This window comes from Engraulis encrasicolus, chromosome 3 (assembly GCF_034702125.1).
Source record: "Engraulis encrasicolus isolate BLACKSEA-1 chromosome 3, IST_EnEncr_1.0, whole genome shotgun sequence".
Lineage (NCBI taxonomy): Eukaryota > Metazoa > Chordata > Actinopteri > Clupeiformes > Engraulidae > Engraulis > Engraulis encrasicolus.
Window position 1 is genome coordinate 35,985,447 of NC_085859.1, and position 12,176 is coordinate 35,997,622.

Sequence of the window (12,176 nt, forward strand, 5' to 3'; positions counted from 1 at the left end):
GGAGGACCCCATTTTGACATTCCAAACTTCTGGCCAGCCCCTGCACATTTTGTTCAACTCCCCAACTCTGGCAGTGGCCAGAGTGAGCGGTTTCTTTGATCCATTACACATGGCCACCCTGGTAACAGCAAACATAATAACACAGTGGCTGTGTCTCAACATACGGTAAATAAGTGCTCTGTGTTCAGGATACAATATCACAACCTCCTGAGTGGACCAGTTGAGGAATTCACATTCCATGGATTCAGGGCTTGACATTATTTTTTTCACCCACCGGCCACTGTGGCTAGTGGTTTTCCCGAGTCACTAGCCATTCAGATATTCCACTAGCCACAGATTTTATATTGGTTTTTTTTTCTTTATCATGATGATGTACGTCTAACTTCAGAAGATGTGGTGCCAAAGCAAGATGATTTCTACAAGGAAGTATATCAACCAAATAGAAATCAAGCTCAGTTTTTCTTGAACTTAAATATAAACAATTAATACACAAGGGGCCAACAACAGAATATAGGGCAAGATGTGTATGTGATACCAAGGAACAAGCGGCCAGCCAAATTGGCTGAAAGTAACACTGAAAGTATTACTAGCCAAAGCCACGTTTTATCAGCATTTGGCCGGTTGGCAGGTGCCATTGTCAAGCCCTGCATGGATTACTGGGACACTAAGATTTGAGGACGAGGAGCGTGTGAAGGAGGAGTGACGGGACGAGAGGGAGTGATGTAATAGTTCACAAGACATGCAATGCACATACCTATGACAACCAGATAAACAATGGTACATATAGCGCTTAACAAATGCAAGAGCACAACATACAGACATTGTACAGCATAAGCAATGTAAGATGAAGGATAGAGGATGAGCACAACATACACACATTGTACAGCATAAGCAATGTAAGATGAAGGATAGAGGATGATCACACTAATTAGAAAATGAAAGAAAGAAGATATGATGGTGCATATAAATGATAAAAGACTTGTGATCACAAGTCCTAGAAATTTCATGGCTGCCAAAATCAAAGAAAAAGGAAAAGTGATGACACTCACTACAAAAGAAAGGAGAGAGGATATAAAAGACAATGGGGCCATCATGATATATTGAAATAGGCCATTGTAATGCTCATGCCCTTTTTTAGCTCCATTCTTATTATCGTTTGGCTGAGCATTACAACTTTCTTCATGCTTGGTTTCCGTGTGTGTTTTGTCATTTTTTGACGTTTGTTTTTGTTCCACAGTGTCACCTCCTGGTGGCCCTCCATCTCCGTTGTGATCATGGTCCCGCCGCCGCCATTGGTGGTGGTCGTCTCCTGTGTTGAAGTCGAAGCCAGCCAGCTCAAGGAACTCCTCCCATGTTGCTATACTTTGAATCTCTCTCAGCAGCTGGGGAGTGATCTCCATGAAGTTGTCATAGTGGACAGAGATAAAGACGCTTCTCACTCGGCTAGGGGTGTTTCGGTAAGACTGCACGACAACTCTGTCCATATTTCTGAGATTGTATGGATAATTGGACCTGTAGTACTGGGTGACGTAGGAAGGCAAGTCTAAACTGCCTGGAAACTTATCAGAGTTGAGGTTGCCCAATGTGTAATACGAGTACTTACGATCAGATGGTAGCGTTTTTTCATAGTTGCCATAGTAATGGAAGCCATAATCACCCCGAGATGGGTCAATATTGAGGAGCTGTATGACGTCATTCTGATCGATCTTTATGTTTGCAGGTCTTGACAGCCAGAAGAGGAGAAGTAAGCCATGGTGGGGGATTCTTTTACCAAAGATAATGTTTTGGTCAGCTAGATCCTTGATTGAATTTATCTTGCTTATCTTCTTCTCATTGTTTTGGTTGCCAGAGTTTGTTGACACTGAGAAACAGAGAAGGATAAAGCAGAGAAACAGTTTCCTGGCCATGATGGCCCTGCAATGCAAAATGAGAGTCCGAGGGAGAGAAAGAGATAGAAAGAAAGAAATTATAATGATTTATCATTATGATCAATCAAATAACTTCATTTTCACCCGAGGACAGTATTATACCATACCAGCAAATCTCAGAATTCCTCCTTTCAGTGCAACCACTGATGCAAGCAGTCAAACTGTGGTGAAGGCCTAACAGGCAAACCCACACAGGCCCAATTGAGGAGGATGTGCATGATAAATACAGAAGCTGGTGCTAGTCTCAAACTAACCCTTCGTTCATATGGGCACCGTCCCTTCACAGATCCCATTGACCCATTTGAATAGGCAGACATGAAATGTATTGTGGGGACCGCCAGTTCTATTGGTTACGTTGCCTCCTCAAAAAAAAGTTCAGCATTTTCAACTTTTCAAGCTGTGACAAATCTGTTGACCAATCACACCACGTGTGTAACACACAAAAAAGACATGTGCAACAAACAAAGGGTTTTAGGATCTGATTAATGCAACGTTTCAGACCTCCACAGGGTCCACTAAACGTGACATTGAAAGTTAAATCAGTTAATTCAGTTCGGTTAAAAAGAAAGAATGGATATTACTCTTTGATGGTGTTATTTTAACTTTTTTAGCATCTGGCAACCTGGCTCTAAGATCATGAAGTCCGCTCAGCTTCGTGAAGTAAGGCAGAACCCATTCATCTGGCAACAACCAGGTAAGATTGCATTTTATGGGCTTCAAGTGTAACGGAGACTAACTAGCAGAGTTGGCTTGGAACGTTAGTAAACCTCCCTCCTAAAGCCTCATACAGTGTAGATGCCATTGGACTGGAGGACTGGTCCTTTAGTCCAGCGGTATCATACTGTGCCTCCCATTGCCGAACCGATGTAGTTGACGAGATCGCACATTCACGCCCCGAGGGGGACGAACTGGTGCAAGATGACCTCCGTCACACAAGCTTCTGATAGTTCCTTATTTTGGGTCAAAAGGACCAAGACAGATGGTGTCTTCATGGCACAGGAGATTTGATTTGGGATTTGATTTGGGATCTATAGCCTACATTATATTTTACATTTTTGTTCCATAACCCTCAGTCAGTTTAATGACATTAAAAGAGAAAGGCCTAAGCGTAGCCTAGATGGCCACAACTTATTGAATTTCGTTATCTTGACAAGGCAAATAGAGTGTTTATCGGTTTAACCAAGACTAGTGTTGCACCAATACCGATCCCAGTATCGGACGGCCCACATACTGCACTAAAATGATGGTGTTGGTTTTGGCGAGTACCAACAAATAGGGCACCGATACCATTTACATACGCTCGTATGACACTTGAATGCAGCCTTGAACTTATTTATTTTATATCAGAGGTATTTAAAAAGTATAAAAAGTTACTGGATTCACTTTACAATATTAGTCTTTTTCCTGTTTCATTAAGGTAGGCAGCAGCCTGACAAAGCCATGATAGCAATGATGTTACATCCAATTAGTATGCTGCTCTTCATATAGGCCTACTGTATATAAATTTCAAGCAGAGTAGTGTCGGTACGGTATTGGTATCAGTCGATACTGCACAGTCGGGTATCGAGGCCAAAAAAATGGTATCGGTGCAACATACCCAAGACATTAGCTTTCCCTGTCATACATTGCCATTACTGCTTCTTTCACCACCACTATAAAATAGCCTTCCTGACAGAATGAGATATAACCCTCCTGGTTATGAACAAAGTCAAAGGGGGGAGTGAAGAGGTCTTGTTCACTGTCGCATGTCCATGCCAGTTTTCAAATTCTCTTAAATTGTCTCTTGTCTCTTTTTCACAAATATATAATGTAAATGTAAAAATCGCATCCTTGCATGATTTACCTACTTAACCATGTCCACTTTGCACTTTGGCTACTGAATCAAACGTCCTGCATGGTCCTACAAATGCTTTAAGACACGCACAAGAATTGAACGTACGCATGCACAAACTTACAACATTTAACATACCTAGGCTTTGTAGAGTAATAGGCCTATATCATCTACGTGATCCTCCTGCTGCGAACATGATGCATTCGTCAAAACTGGTCTGGTTCTTTGGCACACCCTGGGGTGTTGAATATTTTAACTGACACTGTCCACTGCTAATCTTATCCCGAACATACACTGACCTAGACAGAACATCATGAAACAATCACTTTCGCGTTCAGTTTGTGTAGGAAGCGCCTCAAGGGGCGCGCTCTGGCCAGGGGCCTGGGTCTTTGTCACGACAGGAAGGGGAAGACTGGGGGGCAAGATAACAAGGGCGGGATGCAGAAGACCATATCTTCAGCTTGCCATTCGGTAGGCTTCAGCTGACAAATAGTTAAAAACCTCATCGAGCTATGAACAAACAGTTTTTTTTCATAGCTCGATGAGGTTTTTAAGTACTTGTCAGCTCGAAGGGGGATAGTGGTTTCAATATTCGTACAAAGTACTAAATCTCTGTAAAGTCGCTAGATGAAAGCAAGGCAAAGGAAATGTCATGGGACAAAAGTGAATAATAAAAGATTATTCTTGCATTCGTGTCTTCTGAGTACAGTTGTTTGGTAAAGATATCCCCTTTGACTCCGCCAGGCACTAGGCAACAAGACCATGCATTGAACCAGTATGCGGACCAACAATAACGTGAAATACTATACATTAGGGTGCATCAGTTGCCCCCTATGAAAAGATATCGCCTTGGCCCTATAGTAAAAATGTTCTACACCCAGTAAAAACACACTGTGTAAAATATTTTGAAATTTGGATGAAGTCTACCGGGGCCACCAGCCCCATGAAAATACAAAATAATGGTGATAGTCAGAATCTTGGAATAGAAATGGACATTTTGCTGCATAAAGCTACCCAATAAAAACATATTGTCTCGGCTGTGTGATAAAAATGTTTTATGCACAGTAAAATCACTCTGTGTAAAATATTTTGAAATTCGGATGAAGTCTACCGGGGCCACCAGCCCCATGAAAATAGAAAATAATGGTGATAGTCAAAATCTTGGCTAGAAACAGGGCTGCACTGGCCATCTGGCATGGCGGGCATTTCCCTGTGAGCTCCGCATCTTCGTGGGCCCGCATTTTTTTTTTTTTTACATTACTGAAAATAGGGGCCCATGAGGGTGCAGGGCCCACCGGTGAGTCAGTTCTCCGGCACTAGTAATAATGAGGGCCCCCCCCCTTAAATCCAAAAGTGCCCGGGCCCTATTTATCGCCCAGTCCAGCCCTGAATAGAAATGGACATTTTGCTGCATAAAGCTACCCAATAAAAACATATTGCCTCAGCTGTGTGATAAAAAATGTTCTATGCACAGTAAAATCACTCTGTGGAAAATCTGTTGAAATTTAGATTAATTCTACTGGGTCCACCAGGCCCAAGAAAATACAAAACAATGTTGATAGTGATGGGCAACCTTCCAAAGTCCAGTGCCACATATTCCAAATATAGCCAATATAATGAACCAGCTGACCCACTGCCAGTATCAAGCAATAGCTGGGTCTCTTAGCGTCCAAAAAGGGCCTAATCGTTACGCGCTGGATAGAAGCACCAAAATCGGTGTAGACCTTCCTTAGGGTGTTCTCCATCATTTCAGAAGGGGTGCCCCAAATTTCAATGTCATTAAGGTCATTTTTATGGGGTAAATCCAAGATGGCTGCCCAAAACCAGCCAATCCCAGGTGAAAAAGTGGTTCAATTTAGTACAATAAAAGCACAACTGAAGTGTACTTAGCATGTTAAAAGCGCACTCACACTTTTTGTGCTAAGAAAAAGTATGTTTACAATATGCTTATTTAAAGTGTACTTAAAATTAGATGTAATTAAGTTGCTCTCAAAGAAAGTACACTTTGCGAACCATACATAAAGTGCACTTAGAAGATGTTTGGCTAAAGTGTATTTAGAGGAATATACTAATAGTGTTCTAATAGTGAACTTACTAAAAGTGTATTTTTTATTAACATATTGCAATTGCACTTTTTTAAGTGCACTTTGATTATACTTCACCCAAGTGACTTCGAAGTGTGATTTTCTATAGTGCGCTTTAAAGTAAATCACTTTAACATATTGGAAGTATACTTTTTCTAAGTGCACTATGATTGTGCTTCATCCAAATATATTCAAAGTGTGCTTACACAAAGTGCATTTACCCATCATGCATCATCATGCATGTACCATCATGTAATGCACTTCTTGGAGCTCAATTTCTCAAACAGAAAGCCATTGACCTCTAAGGAATATTTTTGGTTTGCATGAAAATATTACTCATTGTTATATTCTGCGTTTATTGTAGGAGTTTTAAAATTTTAAAGTGGTACACAAAAAATGACCATGTTCCCACCGTCATTATGATGGTCACGTATATGTTCTGGTATATATAGGCTCACACTTCCCATGACATCATGGTGAGAGGTAAGTTGGAACTCGTTGTTCAAACAAAGAATCAAGGGTCACCATTAGCGATCAATTCAAATGATCAATTGCAGGAAGGTGGGATAAGAATGAAATAAAGTGAAATGTGTATCTGAAATCTCTGTAACAATGCAATGATTGTAAATGTCAGCCGTGCTAGGCATGCATACTGTATCACTACTGTGACATGTGGCTGTGTGTAATGTACAAGCTCTGAGGACCAGCATGGATTGTACTATTACATTTATATTATTTCATGTACTTGGGAGTGTACTGTAAATATACTTCAAGCATACCTGTTATATATTTACAATACTTAATATGATATACTTTTTACAGACTTAAAATGTTCCAATGTAGTCCAAAGAAGCATGAAGTTAATATACTTTTATTGTACTTCTAGTAACAATAAAATGTTATAGAAGTGTACTCAAGCACACTATTAATGCCATACGAATGCATGAAAAGCGTGTTTGGAGCATACTTTCAAAAGTATGCTTGTAGTGCACTTAAAGTTGTCCAAAAGCGGTGCCAATTTAGCATCCTCAGTGTGCTGCAAGTGTGCTGAAGTACTGCTTTAGTAGTGCTTCAGCGCACTAATAGTGCAATGAAGCGCACTTTAAATCGCCGAAAATAGTACACTTTGTACTAAGTACGGTCAAAAAAAGTACACTTTAAGTATATGGGTTTTTCACCTGGGATAGTAGTAAAATGCTGTACTGCCTGGACATAATGCTGTTATGGGCCAATCCACCTATTTGTGTGTGATGTATACAAACTGAACTTTGAAAATATGTGCAAAACTTACCATAAAAACAATGTTATATATGTCTTATTTAGATTCAAAAACAGGAAAATCATAAAAACCATGGTCAGAATGAGATCACTCTACAATTGAGAGCTAATTTCTGGGCATTTAGGTATTGAACCAACATTCATTAAGAGTTTTAAAAATTTGCAGTGGGTCATATCTATAATATCCAAAAAGAAAATTGTGGTTAGAAAATTTAGGGGAGAAGAGATAAACCCTTGAACTGGGCCACACATAACTGTCCCAATGTTAGCATGCTAGCATTAGCAGGTTCAGACACTCAGTCTGCTCTTCAGATAAAGATGGCAAACAATAATTTTAATCCCACTTACACATGCGCGCACACACACAAACTACTACTACTTCCTTAGGACCCCCTCAATGATTTAACCCTAGGAGTCCAACTGAAATATATTCATATCAATCAAGTCAATAATACATGTACATATCAAGTGTCAGTGACAGCTGTAAAATGACAAATGTATGCTGATTAATGTTCAGATATGTATATCGCAGTCCTAAGTGTACAATGGAGTGATAAGGGCATTTATGCTTAGGAAATTATGAATAATCAATATGCAATACACCATCCATACAGTATAGGCTATTGACAGATACTTTGTTTTAAAAGAGCAAAATGGTAACATGTCTGTTTTTCCATCTACTTTTGGCTTTAATCTAGATGACATGTTGGCTACCTAACCACTTAATTTATTGTTTGCTCGTTATTTTTTATTTGTGGGTGTGGTCCTTTGTTTAAAACATGTCTGCCTGCCTTCCCTCTCTCACATAGGTTACTAAAATAGTCTTTCAAAAACTTAAAACAACAGCATGTGGAAATCCTATTGGCTTTGGAGGGCTAACGTCTATAAGACTATACTGTACTCTACTGTATTGCACTGTACTGTACTCTACTATACTGTACTGTACTGTACTGTACTGTAATGTGATATACCGTACTGTACTCTACTGCACCGTGCAGTATGCTACTGTACTGTACTGTACTGTACTGTACTGTACTGTACTGTACTGTACTAGACTGCACCGTACTGTATGCTACTGTACTGTACTTAACTAGACTCCACCGTACTTTATGCTACTGTACTGCACTGTACTTTACTTTACTGTACTGCACCGTACTGTATGCTACTGTACTGTACTGTACTGTACTGTACTATACTGCACTGTACTGTATGCTACTGTACTGTACTGCACCGTACTGTATGCTACTGTACTGTACTGTACTATACTCTACTGTACTTTATTATACTGCACCATTCTGTATGCTACTGTACTGTACTGCACTCCACTGCACTGCACTGTACTGTACAGTACAACTATAGAACTGAAACATGTAGAGCGGTGGTGCTCAAACTGTGGTACGCGTACCACTGGTGGTACTTGAGACATCTCTGGTGGTACTTGGAATGCCATTATGAACCTCTCCTGTACTGACTGGCAAAAGTGAATATGGAAGGCCTTTACTGCGATATTCTAATGTTGGTTGTCAAGGTGGTACTCGGAGAGCTCAATATTTTCTCAGGGAGTACTTCACACAAAAGGTTTGAGAACCACTGATGTAGAGCATTCTGAGGACATGTACAATATTATGCAAAAAGGTGTAGTGGGAATGAGTTATGTTACTGTTACCACTCAAAATCTTGAAGGTTAAAAAAAGTCTTTTGTTTGGGGGGGCGGGGTATGATCGACTATTCTTCCGCCCAGACTATTAGTGTGCCTTGCATATCAAGAAAATGAGTCCAGGTAATGATTTACTTTCATAGTATATACCATATGAGAAGTGTTGTTCTATATGTCTCCTATGGGTAAGGGTGGCAAAAGACCTACAGTACATGTTGTCCATCAGCTGTCAGTTTTGATAGCAGTTTAAGTACTCAATGATTACTGAGCTAACTAATACAACTTTTGACACAAGTACTAGGTGAGGACTTTTTTATCTCTGTCTTCTCACTCAACATACACTAAGAAATCATTCCCATTTAATTTGAACTGAAGCCATACTGTGGCCTACATGTAGGCCTATATTGAGTAATCTGTAATGCCATTCTAAAGATGACTGAAATGCTCTCACAATATGCACTTGTAAAAATATAGAATTAGGTGATCTTATGGGGTTCTTCATACATATGGAAAGGTCCTGTCCTTTACCCTCTCTCATACAAATAAAATATGCATATCTGTTATGGAAATTAGAGGATGGAGAACCTGCTAACTAGGGCATCTTGCACTGACACTATCCCATTCAAATCGAGCATTAGCAGCAGTCTATTCTCACCATAGTTTTAGTGTTGGCAATGCTCATTTTAATTCAGACCAAGAATCTTCTCAAATCGTTCACAATGTTACATGCTGTCAAGCACGTAAGCACAGACTCACCCATACTTTCACACTATGTACATTTTGTAGTTTTATCAATCTGGTCTAGCAGGCTACCCTTGCTTCATCTCTTCTGAGGACTATATTAACATTGTCAGCTAAGTATAATGTCATGTAATAACAATGTAATGCGTTACCAACATGACATATTGTATATGACATGGTAGACATTTTTTTTTCAAGGGGCACCCCTTCTAGGATGTCTTCAAATCAGTCAAGGAACACGTGTACCGAATTATATGCTTCTATCCAGCGCGTAACGATTTCTTGGCTTAGAGCCCCTACTACAAGAGATTACGAAGTTGTATGACTTTTGTGTGCTTCACCTGTGGGCCTACAGGATTGTACAGGTAGCTGTTAATACCTGGTGGAACATCTGTACTAAAGCTGTGAATGCTCCTTGGAATTACTTTTGTTTTTTCAAGAAATCCCTGCAGAACATACAATACAACTGTATGTGATGTTGGAAAGAGTGGCTTCCCAAAACCTGTACTTAAGTGGCTTCTAGGTATGTCATGGGTATCACCAGGTCCAGAGTCCATTGCCAAGGGCCTCTCAGGTAAGTTATGGTACTCATATGATGGAGTAAAGTGAAATACTACCACAGGCGATGGGATAAAGAAGTAATGGCACTCTTCAATACAGTTGTATTGACTGCCTTGTAGCCTAGGCATTCCAAGGCACATTCACAGCTTTAGTACAGATGTTCCTCCATGAATTGTAGGCCCACAGGTGAAACACACAAATATAACAGTCACGCAGCTTTGCAATCTCTTGCTTGATACTAGCAGTGGTCCAAGGCAGCAATGAATTGATATTGTGTTGCAAAAGAGCAAATTTGCCTAAATATAGCAGTTTGACCATCAGTCTGTCCTGAGACTGAAGTCTGTGTAAGTGGATCGACTGAATACACAACCTGCTTAGATATTCCTTCTGTTTGTGCTCCCAATACAGGTGATTTCACTAATTACCTCATCAACCTGGCTTAAGTGGTAATTAGGCTCAGCTGGTTCATTATATTGGCTGGGGCAAATGTGTCACGCAGTTTGTCCACCTCTGTTTTAAGACAATGGCAGACCTAGATTCAAAAGCTACAATCCAGTGCCACAGATTTCAAATTACCTGGTTTTACCTGTCCAATTGCCCTAACTGGAAAGGTAAAACTAGGTATGTCATTTGGAATATGTGGCACTGGACTTCAGCTTTGGAATCCAGGTTGCCCATCACCATCACCATTATTTTGTATTTTCATGGGCCTGGTGGACCCGGTAGAATTCATCTAAATTTCAACATATTTTACACTGAGTGATTTTACTGTGCATAGAACATTTTTATCACACAGCCGAGACAATATGTTTTTATTGGGTAGCTTTATGCAGCAAAATGTCCATTTCTATTCCAAGATTCTGACTATCACCATTATTTTCTATTTTCATGGGGCTGGTGGCCCCGGTAGACTTCATCCAAATTTCAAAATATTTTACACAGTGTGTTTTTACTGGGTGTAGAACATGTTTACTATAGGGCCAACGTGATATCTTTTCATAAGGGGCAACTGATGCACCCTACTATACATGGGTTCAACATTTTTGTTTTCCCCTGACTGAGCAAAACTAACTGCGCGCAACTCGACCTCTGATTGTTGGAAACCGCTGTCGGTCAAAAAATTTGCTCACGTGGTTGCTGGTTGGCTGCCAGTGTCTTGCCCCTCCTCACAATATTGTGTTTACAAACACGGTGAACCTATGTATGGCTGCATATATTAATGAGTCTGCCAAGAGTTTTTGGGCAAGCGTGCTGCACTGCTATCTTTCACCTTCACTTGCTCGTCTGCAGTACAGTGTCTGGCAGCACCACTGTGGTGAAATTATGTTGAAAACAATTGAATCATGAATGTGTTGATGACACTGAGCGAAGTTGCATGGGTAATGGCTAAACTGGGGTTTAAATGTGGTCAAATGACAAAAAATACCCCTCAATTGAATTCACTGGGTCAGTATGGGAAAATGTGTTAATTTGTCTCTGTATGTAGTTTACTTCAGAAGTTATGACCCATTATGCATCCTTTCCCACCCAATCTGCCGTGTTCCAATTTTTACATAGGCCTTCTGGGCACCCCAATTTTGATGGGGTGTCACGGAAATTCCCATTGGATTTGGCCATGGATAAATAGTGAGGTGTGTCCAGACACCTGTAAGAACACATGGTAAAAAAATCTATTGGTAATAAATTAGTTCACAGATTTTCCAAAATATCCATATCTTGCCCTAACTAAGGGGGGATATTACGATTTTAAATGGAACTGTGGCAGTTCGGTTTGCGCAACTAGTCATATAAATGCTTTCATTCCGAATGTAGGAATAATCATTTTGCAGAATACTATTCAACACATGTAAACAGAATATTCTGGAGCTTGTTTAAAACTTCATACTGACCATAATCTGTTTGAAACCGGAATACTCTGTGCATCTTAGAAGTGCAGGCCTGATGGTTAAAGAAAATACTTCAAAACTTTTTGACACATGGGCAGTCATCAGCAAACCATTGAACTAGTGCTCTCCCCCTCCATCCTCTTTCATGACTGAGGTCGGCCTACCCTGAGCTTGGTACCGTCCTGCCGCACTGGTCCCTTGGGACACTGC